This window comes from Procambarus clarkii, chromosome 49 (genome assembly GCF_040958095.1).
Source record: "Procambarus clarkii isolate CNS0578487 chromosome 49, FALCON_Pclarkii_2.0, whole genome shotgun sequence".
In the NCBI taxonomy this organism is placed as follows: domain Eukaryota; kingdom Metazoa; phylum Arthropoda; class Malacostraca; order Decapoda; family Cambaridae; genus Procambarus; species Procambarus clarkii.
In genome coordinates, this window is record NC_091198.1 from 26,590,421 (window position 1) to 26,603,339 (window position 12,919).

Sequence of the window (12,919 nt, forward strand, 5' to 3'; positions counted from 1 at the left end):
TTTAAAGTTTAAAATTCACTTAAAAATTTAAATTTTAAGTTAAAAAATTTTAACCAAAAAACTTAATATTTTTCATATTTGGAACCATTCCATAATATTTTCCCAAGCATAAATGATTATATTTCTATCACTTGCTCTTAAGATTGTTTCATTTAATAGAGGTTGGGCATAATTGTTCTCTGCTGCTAATAGAACTGACTGACTTAGCTATAGGAAAATGTAAACTTAATTGGTTTATCCATTACAGTATTTTGCAGTTTATTTCATGATCCTGTGCTTAATACTTGCATAAATAGTAGATTACAAAATGCATTTTTATATCATTAGTATTGAATAATAATAATGCAAATAATTGACTTATAAATGATGTACAGTTAATTGGTAGGTGATATTATATTATTAATATTTTTTCATTCTTGCAAAGCCTTAACAAAGCCATTAACATGTTAATATAAACTTGATCACCTTCCACTTATTTTCTCATGTGCTACCTACATGTACAAAACCTTATTCCTAAATGCATATTTTGTTCTGAAACTTGTCCTTTATATGTTGTGTATCACCATCTCTGGAGAGTTTTATCTGATGTATAAATTACTTTTAATTTTACAGAATATTATTGTTATACTGAATTTATTATTATATAAATAACTTAATTTTACAGAATCATCTATCAACGCACATCCACAAGTTGAGGAGGAGGATGTGACCTTCCAGATTTCTGAAGTACTGAAACATGCACCAAACAGGCCTGGTGGATCTAGGTACAAGGTAAAATAATTTAATTTTTTTTTTTTTTTTTTTTTTTACTAATTGTCCGATTTATATATATATATATATATATATATATATATATATATATATATATATATAATATATATATATATATATATATATATATATATATATATATATATATATATATATATATATATATATATATTTGTTGTACCTAGTAGCCAGAACGCACTTCTCAGCCTACTATGCAAGGCCTGATTTGCCTAATAAGCCAAGTTTTCCTGGATTAATATATTTTCTCTAATTTTTTTCTTATGAAATGATAAAGATACCCATTTCATTATGTATGAGGTCAATTTTTTTTTATTGGAGTTAAAATTAACGTAGATATATGACCGAACCTAACCAACCCTACCTAACCTAACCTATCTTTATAGGTTAGGTTAGGTAGCCGAAAATGTTAGGTTAGGTTAGGTAGTCGAAAAACAATTAATTCATGAAAACTTGGCTTATTAGGCAAATCGGGCCTTGCATAGTAGGCTGAGAAGTGCGTTCTGGCTACTAGGTACGACACATATATATATATATATATATATATATATATATATATATATATATATATATATATATATATATATATATATATATATATATATACACATACATACATACATACATACATACATATATATATATATATATATATATATATATATATATATATATATATATATATATATATATATATATATATATAAGGCACAACTCTCCTAAACACGAGAGTCAAGTATACAACTTTAGAACACTTTCCCACCAGGAGACTCGAACCCTAGCCAGCACAGAAGCCTTCCAGCAACTCAGGTGATAGTTTTCTATCTAGAACCACCCCTAGATCTCTTCTTTATCAGAATTCTTTAAAGATTTCTCACATAATGTATAGGTTGTGTGGGGTCTATGTTCTCCTGTTCCACATTCCATAACATGGCTAGGGTTCGAGTCTCCTGGTGGGAAAGTGTTCTAAAGTTGTATACTTGACTCTCGTGTTTAGGAGAGTTGTGCCTTAAGCATAGACACTGTGTCTTCCCATATTAACAGGGACTTGATGAAATTAACGTCTAAATGACCCCTCACTTGCTCTAGTGCTCTTGGGAGGTGGTGATCTTTGTGGTATTTAAATACTCCGAAATTACCATCTCTTTTAAGGGTCTGAGCAGGTGGTGGAGAGGGTTAAGGCGTACCTGTTATGCCAGTTGCTGGAAGGCTTCTGTGCTGGCTAGGGTTCGAGTCTCCTGGTGGGAAAGTGTTCTAAAGTTGATATATATATATATATTGTGACGGTAACGCGTTGGTGTTCGGCTGTTTAAGGCTAGGGGTATGGCCTCGTCACATAGTTATAAAAAAAAATAGAAAAACTGGAACTTCGTCTGTGGTAAGGTAAGGAGAAGACACACAAAACACAAGTAAACTTTAACAATGAAATTTTAATTACGTTAAATAAATCAAAACATGAAAATAATGCACAAACAAATATGTATAATAAAATCAATGAATCAAAATAATAAGAATACTTAAATGACAAAATGAAAAGTTACGTTAAGGCAAAATAACAAGAAGTGCAACACAAAAGTTAAGTGGGAGGTGCTGGAATATTGGCTTAAAGCCACCACCTCTCTCAGTACACGCTAACGTCTAGCTGGGAGGAGTGCTGGCTACGAAAGCACGGAACATTCTGAGGACTGATGTTGGGGCGACCCCAGACATCAGGTAGTATTGGGGGGGGGCGAGGCAGGTGCAGCCAGACCGGCGACCAATCAGCGGAGTCGTAGCGATCAACGGGTAGTTTGGTGGTTGGAGTTCGAACAGGTGGCTGGTTGCATACGTTTCTGCTCACCCTGGCAAGCCTTGCTGGTGTTTGTTGTCGTTGTTGGACATTTCTTCCATAGTCTTTTTATATAATTGTGAAGACGTAATTATGAAGGGAAGAGCAGGCTCAATCTCTTGAAGGAGATTATCGTCACAACTCTCCCCCGAAGCCTGCGGTTCTGGAAGAAGTACGTCGTTATGTGGTGGAGTAATGGATGGAGTTGCTTCTACTTCATAAACTCTGGAGAGATCATGGGCTAAGATGTTGTCAGACTCTTGGTATAGCGTGTCTCCAGGTTGAATTTCTGCAGGTAGCAAGCCCATAGTAGAAGACGTTGAGATGAGAAGTGGGCGTGCTGCAGGAGGTGTAGGGTGGTGTGGTCCGTATTGATGGTGGACCGAGCACTTTTCAGGTGTGGAGTGAAGTGCTGAAGCTTCAGGATGAGGAAGAGTAGCTCCTTGCCAATTGTTCCGTAGATCCTTGTAGCAGTAGTCGCTGACAGGTGTATTCTTCTCGCCTCGTTGCTGCATCACGACACCACCCACGTCGGTACCATTGGCGTCGACATGGAGGATGAAGGGCTTATCTGACGAGGTGAGAGTGGAATTAGAAGAGGGCATAGGAGCACGAGTATTATCCTGAAAGCATTTGGGAAGATCATTAAGGATTTTGGAATTAGAAAGCGCCGACTCCTTGTCAGTGCTTTCGGGAGAAGAAGCCGGGATGGTCTCACTGTGGATGTAGGGTTCTGTGAAAGTAGAATAGTTTATCAAGACAGTGGGAGGAGTACCATTATATTGCTTCAGGAGGTTGACGTGGCACAGCTGGGTCTTCCGCCGCCTATCTGGAGTCTCTATCACATAATTATTATTATTCCTGCACTCTTTGACGCAGTAGGGTCCTGAAAATCTGTTTTGTAAAGGTGAACCTGGGATAGGGAAATAAGCAAGGACGAAGTCTCCCGGCTTGAATTTTCTTACTTTGCTGGTCTGGTCGTAATGAGTCTTCATTCTCACCTGGGCTTTCAATAGATTATCATGAGCAAAGCGGTGGACTCTCTCTAGAATGTGTTGAAGGTTTTGAAGAAACTGGGGCACATTCTGATGCTCACTGAAGGTGGCATCTCTGAGAGAGTCTTTGAAAGCCTTAAGGGGAGTACGGCACTTACGGCCGTAGAGCATCTCATAAGGAGATACTCCTAGGGACTCATTGGGGAGACTTCTGAAAATACACATTATTAGGTCAATCTGCTTATCCCAATCCTTTGAGGTTTCACTACAAAACTTTTTCAAGAGTGCTTTGATGGTCTGATGACTACGTTCAAGAGAACCCTGTGAAGCAGGATGATAGGGGCTGGACAATACCTGTTTGATGTTGAACTCCTCCAGTGTCCTTTTGAAGAGATCACTGGTGAAGTTGGTGCCACAGTCACTTTGAATCTCCCTGGGAAATCCGTATTGAGTGAAGATCTTCAATAGATGTTTGATAACCGTAGCAGCCGTGATGTTCTTCACTGGAACTGCTATGGGAAATCTGGTGGTAGGACACAGGATGGTTAGGATGTAGGCGTTACCTGAACTGGTCCGAGGTAAAGGACCAACACAGTCTATTATGAGTCTGTGGAAAGGTTCCGCAGGCACCTGTATGGGAATCAGTGGTGCTCTGGGAATGGAGACGTTCGGTTTGCCTGCCATCTGACATGTATGACACTGTTTTACGTACTGTTTGACGTTATTTACCATACCTGGCCAGTAGTAGTCTTGGCGAATCCCATGGTAAGTCTTGTTGAAGCCGTAGTGGGAGAATGCTCCATGGGCCAGGTGTAGAATAGTGGGCCGCAGGCTGGTGGGAATCACAAGTTGTTCGGTGTTGGCCCAATCGTCCTCCTCCTTCAGTTTACTGGGTCTATATCTGCGGTAGAGCAAGTCGTTCTCTAGGAAGAACCCAGGAATACTGTCGGGTTGAGTCTCAGCCTGGAAAAACAATGGTGTTAAAGTAAGATCTTCCCTCTGCAACTTACGGAACTCCAACTTGGTCAGATGCGGGGGTAGTTTCTGAGGGTCTTGAGGGACAGCGGTAGCAGTAGAGTCAGCTGGCTGTGGACGTGCGGCTTGTGCACGGGTGGTCACGAGAACCGGAGGAAAAACTTCATCACTCTCTTGAACCTCTGCTGGAACATACTCAAGAATAGGGTTACTTGGCACAGAGTTACACACCTGGGGTTTGTCCATGACGATCAGGTTGGTCGGTTGCAGGTCTTCTGCCAAGTCGTTGCCTAGGAGAAGTTGCACTCCAGGCATGGGAAAAGGCTTTTCCCTGACGGCGACTTGGACTTCCCCGTTCACGTAGGGACAATCCAGGTGGACTCTGGCGAGAGGGTATGGAGTGGTAGCAGTGAGGTCAGTGATGAAGACTGTTTCCCCGGTGTAGACTATGTTGGGCACAGCCGACTTCAAGATGATTGATTGTAGAGCCGCTGTGTCCCTCAAGATCTTCAATTTGAAACGTCCCTCCGGATTTGAACCGTTGGCAGAGACAGTTCCAGTATACAGGTGGTTACTGAAAAGAGAAAGATCATTAACATCAACACCAACATTCATCACAGGCTTACCGGACTTAGGAGGAGTTGGTTTGGGTCGTTGTTGGTCAGTGGTTCCCTTGTATTGAGACTTACCACACTTGTCTATGGTATGTCCATAGAGTCTACAATATTTGCAGTACAGTTGTGAACCAGCTTGATCGGGGCTCACCTTCTCGTAACTGTACCACGACTTCTTACTGGAGGATGGTTCAGGTGTCAGCCGGTGGATGAGGCTGTAAGTGTCAGCCGACTTAGCACACTTCAGGTAGTCGGTTTCTTCTTTATCTGCTAAGTAGAGGCGGACAGGAGGTGGCACACGTCTCAAGAATTCTTCAACAAGCATCAGGTTGACGAGTTCTGCAAAAGTAGAGACATGTGCTGCTTCCAGCCATTTCATGAAATACCTCCGTTTCGTGTTAGCAAACTCGAGGAAGGTAGTGGTACTTGCCTTCAGGTGGTCACGGAATTTCCTTCTATAACTTTCAGTAGAGAGGAGGTAGGCGTCCAACACTGCTTGTTTCAGAGTGTAGTAGTCATTCTCAGACGCCAAAGTACTGAGTGTGACTGCAGCTCTACCTGTAAGATGGACTCTGAGAAGTGTGGCCCATTGGTTGACAGGCCAACTGAGTTGATTAGCAAGGGTTTCAAAGGTGGTGAAAAAAACATCAACTTCTGCTTCTACAAAGGATGGCATTAACTTACTTGCATGTGATATATTAAAACTGACGGGAAGATTGGCAGTAGCTTGTTGGCGTTGAGTGAAGTGGGAAGTTTCCAAGGCGATTTCACGTTGACGACACTCTAGAGCCAGAGTTGCTTGTTGCTTGTCATGTTCACGTTGCATTTCCAACTCGCGTTGTTTGGTTTCAAGCTGTACGCGTTCCCGCTCCTGGAGTGCTTCAAGCTGTACTCGTTCACGTTCACGGAGTAATGCGACCTCGCGTTCTTGTTCTTCCCTCCGTATGGCAGCTGTTCGTTCTTCAATCTTTGCCAGTTCTAGTTTGAGTTTCAGCGTTGCCAAGTCAGGTTTATCTGCAATATAGTAAGTTTCATGAGTTTCAGAGTCTATCTTACCTTGCTCTAAATAGTAATCCAGCAACAGGTTGTGTAGGTCATTTTTGTTGGCTTGGTAGGGAACTTCTAGTTGATACTCATGTGCAAGAGTTTGTAATTCAGTCCTCTTGGCACGACTTAAAGTCCCTATTTCACCTGCTGGATTTGCACGGAAAGCTTGGAGACGAAACATGGTGAAATTAGCAAATAAAGGTACACGAATGTTCAATAATGAAATGTCAGAAACAGGACAACGTGGCAACTGGCACCTATCCTGTGTGATCTTTAACAATTAACGTTAAGTGAAAGATATTAAATGATTAAATTAAATCAAGGGCGCAGGAAATCTTGTACCCGGTACTCATGTAAGAGAATAAGGGCAAGAAAATCCTACTAACAAATGAAACAAAAGTTTCGAAAACAACTGAAACAGTTAAATGCTTCAAAAGTAAAATTGGTAGTCCAAGGATGTAGGCATACCTTGCCAAGTCTCTATAGGACATAAAGCAAGTTTTTCCTACTGAATTTAATATGATACTTACAGAATTAGCGAACTTTTGTGCTCTGAAAAAATAAGCTAATTCCCTACCGTTGTATGTATCATCATCTCTGACTGACGTGTAGGGGTGCGAGGTGTCAACTGGTGACGAGAACTGCTGCTGAGGTCCCAATTCAGCAACTAAAGTTCGAGCTAGAGGAACTATGGCCCTCTTTGTCCTCCTACAGTCAGATTGCAGAAGATTGGGTACTCTTGACCCGGGGCAGACCACAGTACCAGGGTACCAATATGATGATCTGTCAGAATGAGAAATATTCAAGGGACATAGATGGTAAATACGAGTAATAACAAGGAGGGAGAGATGACCAATTAAGAGTATGACTGCGGCCTACAGTCACCACGTAATCCAAAGTTGTCTCACCTTCACTATATGTTACTCTCGTAATGCACAATACACCGCACCTTATAAAAAATGAAATTGAATGAAAAATAGTAAAGCTACGTTAACAGAGTTAAATACGCTTACCATAAATTACCACTTAGCACCAGTACCTGAGTGAGGCTCCTAGGACAGGCCCCCATAAAACTTGTGACGGTAACGCGTTGGTGTTCGGCTGTTTAAGGCTAGGGGTATGGCCTCGTCACATAGTTATAAAAAAAAATAGAAAAACTGGAACTTCGTCTGTGGTAAGGTAAGGAGAAGACACACAAAACACAAGTAAACTTTAACAATGAAATTTTAATTACGTTAAATAAATCAAAACATGAAAATAATGCACAAACAAATATGTATAATAAAATCAATGAATCAAAATAATAAGAATACTTAAATGACAAAATGAAAAGTTACGTTAAGGCAAAATAACAAGAAGTGCAACACAAAAGTTAAGTGGGAGGTGCTGGAATATTGGCTTAAAGCCACCACCTCTCTCAGTACACGCTAACGTCTAGCTGGGAGGAGTGCTGGCTACGAAAGCACGGAACATTCTGAGGACTGATGTTGGGGCGACCCCAGACATCAGGTAGTATTGGGGGGGGGGCGAGGCAGGTGCAGCCAGACCGGCGACCAATCAGCGGAGTCGTAGCGATCAACGGGTAGTTTGGTGGTTGGAGTTCGAACAGGTGGCTGGTTGCATACGTTTCTGCTCACCCTGGCAAGCCTTGCTGGTGTTTGTTGTCGTTGTTGGACATTTCTTCCATAGTCTTTTTATATAATTGTGAAGACGTAATTATGAAGGGAAGAGCAGGCTCAATCTCTTGAAGGAGATTATCGTCACAATATATATATAATATATATATATATATAATATATATATATATATATATATATATATATATATAAATAAATATATATATATAAATATATATATATATATATATTAGTATATTTTGGTAGCAGTCTTTCCTGTAGACATATATTATTAAATATGACCGAAAAAGTAAGATTAATAATTCTAACACGAATTTTCTCAATCTTTCGTACATTACGCTTCACTGTTGGAGGTAAATCAAAAATCACTTCTCCAAAATTCATTTTTATTTCTAGTCTGACGCGACACGGGCGCGTTTCGTAAAACTTATTACATTTTCAAAGACTTCACAAATACACAACTGATTAGAACTTACGTCTCTCTGATATTATATCTACATTTGAGTGAGGTGGGAAGGGTGATGTGGCATTAACACAAGACAGAACAGGATATTAATAGGGTATTAAAAGTATCAACACAAGACAGAACAGAAACAATGGGTATTGAATAGAAGTGTTTGTAGAAAGCCTATTGGTCCATATTTCTTGATGCTTCTATATTGGAGCGGAGTCTTGAGGTGGGTAGAATATAGTTGTGCAATAATTGGCTGTTGATTGCTGGTGTTGACTTCTTGATGTGTAGTGCCTCGCAAACGTCAAGCCGCCTGCTATCGCTGTATCTATCGATGATTTCTGTGTTGTTTACTAGGATTTCTCTGGCGATGGTTTGGTTATGGGAAGAGATTATATGTTCCTTAATGGAACCCTGTTGCTTATGCATCGTTAAACGCCTAGAAAGAGATGTTGTTGTCTTGCCTATATACTGGGTTTTTTGGAGCTTACAGTCCCCAAGTGGGCATTTGAAGGCATAGACGACGTTAGTCTCTTTTAAAGCGTTCTGTTTTGTGTCTGGAGAGTTTCTCATGAGTAGGCTGGCCGTTTTTCTGGTTTTATAGTAAATCGTCAGTTGTATCCTCTGATTTTTGTCTGTAGGGATAACGTTTCTATTAACAATATCTTTCAGGACCCTTTCCTCCGTTTTATGAGCTGTGGAAAAGAAGTTCCTGTAAAATAGTCTAATAGGGGGTATAGGTGTTGTGTTAGTTGTCTCTTCTCTTTTACGAATACGAATGTACGAATTTTCTCAATCTTTCGTACATTACGCTTCACTGTTGGAGGTAAATCAAAAATCACTTCTCCAAAATTCATTTTTATTTCTAGTCTGACGCGACACGAGCGCGTTTCGTAAAACTTATTACATTTTCAAAGACTTCACAAACGCCAAGAAATCCGGACTCCACCTGCCAAAGATCATTGGGGAATATAAACCTGGATATGCGTATGGAAATGTCAAGACGCACAAGCCTGGAAACCCACTTCGGCCAATCATTAGCCAGATACCCACACCCACGTACAGACTGGCGAAGCGACTCAACGGCCTGCTGACTCCTTATGTTCCTTGCGCCTTCAGCCTGAAGTCTCCAAAGGAATTTGTGGACTTACTGCGGGGCACACGGGCCACAGGGATAAGAGCCTCGTTGGACGTAGAATCGCTGTTTACCAACGTACCTGTGGACGAGACAATCGGAATGATAGCCGACAGAGTGTATCGTGATCCAGCCTGTACTCCTCTTGACATGCCAGAAAGTATTCTGAGGAAACTACTCCAAGCTTGTACTAAAGAGGCACCCTTCTTGAGCCCGGATGGGCACATGTATAAGCAAGTAGATGGGGTCGCCATGGGTTCTCCCCTAGGTGTCCTGTTTGCAAACTTCTACATGGGTACCATCGAGCAAAAAGTCTTAGTCGACATGAACTTGAAACCGGCCATATACTGCAGGTATGTTGACGACATTTTTACACAGGTACCTGATGTCAGACACCTGCAGGAGCTGAAGGAGGCATTTGAGCAGAGTTCCGTGCTGCGTTTCACTTACGAGACGGAAAAGGATGGGAAGCTGCCTTTTCTAGATGTAACAGTCATGGAAAAGGGCGGAGGTTTCCACACTGCAGTCTACACTAAGGAAACAAACATAGGAATGTGCCTAAATGCCAACAGCGACTGCCCTGACAGGTACAAGAGGAGTGTTGTTAACGCATACGTCGACCGTGCTCTCAGCCACAGCTCAGAATGGAAGCAAGTCGACGAAGAACTCTGTAGGGTAAGGCAGGTCCTAGTCAATAACGGCTTCTCCAATGGTTTCATCGAAGACATCATAAGAAGGAAAGTGAAAAGCCATGCAACCTCTGAAGAGACAACTAACACAACACCTATACCCCCTATTAGACTATTTTACAGGAACTTCTTTTCCACAGCTCATAAAACGGAGGAAAGGGTCCTGAAAGATATTGTTAATAGAAACGTTATCCCTACAGACAAAAATCAGAGGATACAACTGACGATTTACTATAAAACCAGAAAAACGGCCAGCCTACTCATGAGAAACTCTCCAGACACAAAACAGAACGCTTTAAAAGAGACTAACGTCGTCTATGCCTTCAAATGCCCACTTGGGGACTGTAAGCTCCAAAAAACCCAGTATATAGGCAAGACAACATCTCTTTCTAGGCGTTTAACGATGCATAAGCAACAGGGCTCCATTAAGGAACATATAATCTCTTCCCATAACCAAACCATCGCCAGAGAAATCCTAGTAAACAACACAGAAATCATCGATAGATACAGCGATAGCAGGCGGCTTGACGTTTGCGAGGCACTACACATCAAGAAGTCAACACCAGCAATCAACAGCCAATTATTGCACAACTATATTCTACCCACCTCAAGACTCCGCTCCAATATAGAAGCATCAAAAAATATGGACCAATAGGCTTTCTACAAACACTTCTATTCAATACCCAGTGTTTCTGTTCTGTCTTGTGTTGATACTTTTAATACCCTATTAATATCCCCTCTTGTTCTGTCTTGTGTTAATGCCACATCACCCCTCCCACCTCACTCAAATGTAGATATAAAATCAGAGATACGTAAGTTCTGATCAGTTGTGTATTTGTGAAGTCTTTGAAAATGTAATAAGTTTTACGAAACGCGCCCGTGTCGCGTCAGACTAGAAATAAAAATGAATTTTGGAGAAGTGATTTTTGATTTACCTCCAACAGTGAAGCGTAATGTACGAAAGATTGAGAAAATTCGTGTTAGAATTATTAATCTTACTTTTTCGGTCATATTTAATAATATATATATATATATATATATATATATATATATATATATATATATATATATATATATATATATATATATATATATATATATATATGAGAACAAGCCTGAATGGTCCCCAGGACAATATGCAACTGAAAACTCACACCCCAGAAGTGACTCGAACCCATACTCCCAGATGCCACGCAACTGGTATGTACAAGACGCCTTAATCCACTTGACCATCACGACCGGACATAATGAGGTGATAGCCGAGGCTATTTGAACCACCCCACCGCCGGCACTCGGATAGTAATCTTGGGCATAGCATTTTACCAAATCACCTCATTCTTTGGGGCACATGTGAGGAACACAAATGCGAACAAGCCTGAATGGTCCCCAGGACAATATGCAACTGAAAACTCACACCCCAGAAGTGACTCGAACCCATACTCCCAGATGCCACGCAACTGGTATTTACAAGACGCCTTAATCCACTTGACCATCACGACCGGACATAATGAGGTGATAGCCGAGGCTATTTGAACCACCCCACCGCCGGCACTCGGATAGTAATCTTGGGCATAGCATTTTACCAAATCACCTCATTCTTTGGGGCACACGTGAGGAACACAAATGCGAACAAGCCTGAATGGTCCCCAGGACAATATGCAACTGAAAACTCACACCCCAGAAGTGACTCGAACCCATACTCCCAGATGCCACGCAACTGGTATGTACAAGACGCCTTAATCCACTTGACCATCACGACCGGACATAATGAGGTGATAGCCGAGGCTATTTGAACCACCCCATCGCCGGCACTCGGATAGTAATCTTGGGCATAGCATTTTACCAAATCACCTCATTCTTTGGGGCACACGTGAGGAACACAAATGCGAACAAGCCTGAATGGTCCCCAGGACAATATGCAACTGAAAACTCACACCCCAGAAGTGACTCGAACCCATACTCCCAGATGCCACGCAACTGGTATGTACAAGACGCCTTAATCCACTTGACCATCACGACCGGACATAATGAGGTGATAGCCGAGGCTATTTGAACCACCCCACCGCCGGCACTCGGATAGTAATCTTGGGCATAGCATTTTACCAAATCACCTCATTCTTTGGGGCACACGTGAGGAACACAAATGCGAACAAGCCTGAATGGTCCCCAGGACAATATGCAACTGAAAACTCACACCCCAGAAGTGACTCGAACCCATACTCCCAGATGCCACGCAACTGGTATGTACAAGACGCCTTAATCCACTTGACCATCACGACCGGACATAATGAGGTGATAGCCGAGGCTATTTGAACCACCCCACCGCCGGCACTCGGATAGTAATCTTGGGCATAGCATTTTACCAAATCACCTCATTCTTTGGGGCACACGTGAGGAACACAAATGCGAACAAGCCTGAATGGTCCCCAGGACAATATGCAACTGAAAACTCACACCCCAGAAGTGACTCGAACCCATACTCCCAGATGCCACGCAACTGGTATGTACAAGACGCCTTAATCCACTTGACCATCACGACCGGACATAATGAGGTGATAGCCGAGGCTATTTGAACCACCCCACCGCCGGCACTCGGATAGTAATCTTGGGCATAGCATTTTAAATGAGGTGATTTGGTAAAATGCTATGCCCAAGATTACTATCCGAGTGCCGGCGGTGGGGTGGTTCAAATAGCCTCGGCTATCACCTCATTATGTCCGGTCGTGATGGTCAAGTGGATTAAGGCGTCTTGTACATAC

At 41.7% G+C, this 12,919-nt stretch overlaps 1 protein-coding gene across 1 annotated transcript in view; it reads left to right on the forward strand.

Annotated features, from left to right (window-relative positions):
• The first annotated feature begins 246 nt into the window (after positions 1-246).
• The window catches only part of LOC138351234 (serine-rich adhesin for platelets-like), a 17,191-nt gene continuing 4,518 nt past the window's right edge, over positions 247-12,919 (forward strand). The window contains exon 1 of the mRNA XM_069302868.1: positions 247-771. The gene's annotated coding sequence lies outside the window, so the exon portion shown is untranslated. The remainder of the gene's footprint in view (positions 772-12,919) is intronic.